The sequence below is a fragment of the Microtus ochrogaster genome, linkage group LG5, assembly GCF_000317375.1.
Source record: "Microtus ochrogaster isolate Prairie Vole_2 linkage group LG5, MicOch1.0, whole genome shotgun sequence".
NCBI lineage: Eukaryota > Metazoa > Chordata > Mammalia > Rodentia > Cricetidae > Microtus > Microtus ochrogaster.
This window is the reverse complement of record NC_022031.1, coordinates 34,774,367-34,778,780: the sequence shown is the minus strand read 5'-3', so window position 1 is coordinate 34,778,780 and position 4,414 is coordinate 34,774,367. Positions and strand designations below refer to the sequence as shown.

At 35.6% G+C, this 4,414-nt stretch overlaps 1 pseudogene; it reads right to left on the bottom strand.

Annotated features, from left to right (window-relative positions):
* Positions 1–4,414, bottom strand: part of LOC101992047 — a 142,062-nt pseudogene that overhangs the window by 2,717 nt on the left and 134,931 nt on the right.

Here is a 4,414-nt window from a genome sequence, read left to right as displayed (position 1 = left end):
AAAGCCACAGAGAAACCCTGTCTCGAAAAACCAAAAAAAAAAAAAAAAAAAAAATTGTTGCTGAGTATTCAAATTCCCAGGTTCAATTGCTCTTGCCATTTAATAGGAGCATCTGATAATCCCTTAGAGGGAAAGAAAAACCATTAAACATCCCCTGTTAGCTATCTCCAGTTCTATAAGGAATTTTGTGTATTTATGAAAGTGATTCATTTATTATGCTTTCTAAGTTGCATTTAAGAGTAGTGTGAGCAAAAGATTTGGTGTTAAATGTTTCTTGGGTTTACAGCTATTGTGATGGGTTCCATTATCATATCTTGTAGTTTATTGCTAGATTGGCTTCCTATGAAGACATCCATATCAACTTCTCACAAAAATTGGCATCTTTATATCCAGTTGATTGATCTTACCATATTCTGATCGCAAAGCCACTTTGTAAAAGCAAGAGTACATCTTCAGCAGACTCATTAATTTGATTGCAAACACTTTTCCACAGACACGTATTTACTCTTATACGAAACAGGGGTTTTATGCTTAATATTATGTGATAAATGTGGGAATTGATTTCATTTATATATATCAGCATATATGCTATTATACCTGTCAAAAATTACAAAAATAAAAATACAGACATGTAGAATCTAAAGAATTATATGCACAGCTAATGAGTCTATGATCTTTCTTTTCTAGTAATTTCTTTAACAAAAGTTGTATCCTTTCTAGTCTTACTCAGATGGGAGTTTCAAGAGGTTAGAGCACCACATTCAAGCCTGATGTGGAGGCCCACACGATTAATCCCTCCTCTCAGGAGGCAGGGGCAGGCAGGTTTCTATGAGTTAAAGGCCAGCCTGGTCTATGAAGTGAATTCCAGGACAACCAGAGCTGTTACACAGAGAAACTGTGTATCAAAGAACAAGCAAACAAATAAACAAAAAATATAAAACACCATATTTTCCTTCAATCAACAGCCAATTATCAAGGAAGTGGTCTTTGAATTCAAAGTTTATTAGCTTCAAAGATTTTTAAATTACCTGATATGTTATCATATGCATAGCTATGTAGATTCCCAATTTGTACTCACCACCAAATTTGTACATCATCTCCAAATAATACACTTCTTCTCATGAAGCAGAATTAATTTATAAGTTTTGTAATAGTTTAACAGCAGAAGATAACCTTGACAGGTTGGAGACAAGAGGCACCACAAAGTCATGTCAGGCAACAGAGCTAAAAGGAAGTTTATTGTGGGGGGTGTTAGTGGCCGCTTCCGAGTGAGAGCAGAAGGAAAAAGAGAGAGGGGGGAAGAATGCTCACTTTTTTATAGGTGATATAGCACATGTGCTTAGGGACATTGCTCGACTCGGTGGCTGCCATAATCACAGCATTATGTCTATGCTGCTGCTGCTGCTGCTGCTGTTCTTGTGTTCTGTTGGGTCCCTGAGGGCAGGCCAGGGGTAAATTACTGAATGTTAATCTGTTATCAAAAAAGGATGTAATAAGAATGGGCTAAAAAATAAGGTAATATCTAAAGAAAATAGAGTATTTTACATTATCTCCTGAGAAGAGGTATTGAAATTGCTGTGCTTGGTGTCTGGTTCTTGGTCATCCAAATAGGGTCAATCTCATAGAGCAGGTCTTAAGTCAATCCACAGATTTGCATCACCATGCGTTCTAAGATAAAACCAAATACTCTTAAAAATAGATAAATAGATGATAGATAGATAGATAGATAGATAGATAGATAGATGATAGATAGATAGATAGATGATAGATAGATACATACATAGATAGATGGATGGATAGACAGATAGACAGATAGACAGATGATAGACAGATAGACAGATAGACAGATAGACAGATAGACAGACAGACAGACAGACAGACAGACAGACAGATAGACAGATAGACAGATAGACAGATAGACAGACAGACAGACAGACAGACAGACAGACAGATAGATAGATAGATGGATAGCAATTACTGACTCTTAAAGGTGTTTGGCTATACTCAAATCAAAATATTATTCAGCCATCATTAGAGAAGTTTTCCTCTGCTGGTTCACTTGGATCAACATCAGTGTGATTTTTTTTGTTTACCTTGCTATAATTTAGTTTCTTAGAAAAATTTCCAAGAATATAAAATAAAATATTTTTTGAAAAAAGAAATTGCTCTCTATTTATTATAAATCAGGTAATATAAGGAAGTATCAGGACCTGGTGTCATGACAGGAGAGTATATGGGACGAACTGACCAGATACTTGCTCACCTGAAGAAAGATGCCAACCTCCCACAAATATCTTGAATTAGTAGTCCAGAGATTCACGAAGCAATGCAGAATCTTACCACACTAATGGATATATATAACCCAGACATTAGAACAACATGATAAAATTTAAGACTCAATGGAAGCTGGGACTAAATAGATGACAGTTTATTTGTTCTCAGCATTTCAAAGTACCTGTGTTATTAATTACTAGTTAAAGAATAAATTCCACAGAGAACCATGGTAGAAATTCTATCATAGTTACTAGACATGTGGCTGTGAACAAAATTAAAAACAGATAGTTCCTACTGGAGGAATGGCCTAAGAATTCAAAGTTACTTGGATACTATACCTCATTAAGCCCCTATCAGAACAATTGTATATTCTTGGTAACTTTTGGGCTAACTGACATTGTCATTGTTTTTAATTTTGTGAATCCTGTTTGGTCTCAGAAAAGAAGTGATGCTTCGATAGAACCCAGTTTGAAGAAACTGGTGTGATGGTAAGGGGCCTACCATTAATATATCAGAAGCTATGCTTCTGGGAAAAGATTTGTTCAATTCAAAAACTTGGGCAGGGTGTGTGAGGCCTCTGTATCTCTATACCTACCCACTAGATAAACATTCTTGAGATATTTGTGAGTGTGACATAAACGTCATAAATGTTTAGCTGTGTTTTCTACAGCAGATTAAATTAAATATATAGAATAAAGCAACAAATGCTTCAATATTGCACTTTCAGACTTTCTACTGTGTGATTTCATATTTTTGTTCATATATATGTATATATATATTAATATTTATTTGACGAGGACTATAATGTGCTGTTGTTTCAACTCTTCCTTAAATATTATTCCTCTTGCTTACTAATTTATTGTGGTTGTTAAAATAGGCTAATAGAATAAACAAATATTTTTGAGAGTCACAAATTTTTTTATATTTACTTGTTGAAATAGGAGCAGTGGGGTGCGTCCCCAGCACCCCGCTGCCCGCACGGCTAGCTTATGCCCCGAAATAATTACATGGACACTGTATTCATTTAATCACTGCTTGGCCATTTCTATCTAGCCTCTTCTAGGCTAACTCTCGCACCTGGACTAGCCCATCTCTAATAATCTGTGAGCACTGGTCTTACCAGGGAGATTCTAGCCTATGTCCATCCTGGGTCGGAGCTTCATCGCATGTGCCTCAGAGAGCAGAGCTCTCGCCTCTGCCCGCAAGAGTGGAGCATCATGTCTCTCTGAGGCGTCTGCCCCCAAGAGGAGAGCTGTCGAGTCTCTGAGCTCACTTCCTCTTCCTCCCAGAGTTCTGTTTTGTTTACTCCTCCCATCTATGTTTTAACCTATCAGGGCAAGCAGCTTCTTTATTTAATTAACCAATGACCTTTCTCCATCATTTACTTATTTATTGTGTATAATAAAGTGTTCCTGCCTGTCTACCTGCAAGCCAGAAAAGTGCACCAGATCTCATTAAAGGTGGTTGTGAGTCACTCTATGATTGCTGGTAATTGAACTCAGGACCTCTGGAAGAGAAGCCAGTATTCTTAACTACTAGGCCATTTCTCCAACACATAACCAGCTTTGTTATTCTTCTTCCTTTGACAATAGAATTTTGAAGCATTTATTCAGTTAGCTATATTGCTAGTATATTGCAGGAATTAAAACCAGTTTGGAAAGAAGTTTTATAGATTCAATGCTCCAATGTTTCATAAGGGATTATAAGATTATTTTTACAGTCCTTGGATCTTATATTCTTCAGCATCCTAAAAACATTTTTCATGATAGAAAATAAAATAATATAAATGGGCAATTATAAGACAACCCAGTTCTGAGAAACATTGTAATTTCATGACTATTATCTCATGCAAGTTGCTTTGGAATATATATTTGCTGTTCCAAGACTTCACTTCGATCACACTTCTAGGAAAGAAGTAAATTACATATATCTCTTACGGTATGTCTGAAAATTATATTGATAACTCTAAAAAATGATAAACCAAAAATATTATATCATATTAGAATACCATATTTCTTAAAATTTCTTATCACTCAGTAATAAAATGACTATAAGTTTAGTGGTTCAATATAGATGTTTAAATAAAAATTTCAAAAAGGATTGATCCAGTTGCTGAGGAATCCCATCTGAACGGGTGAGT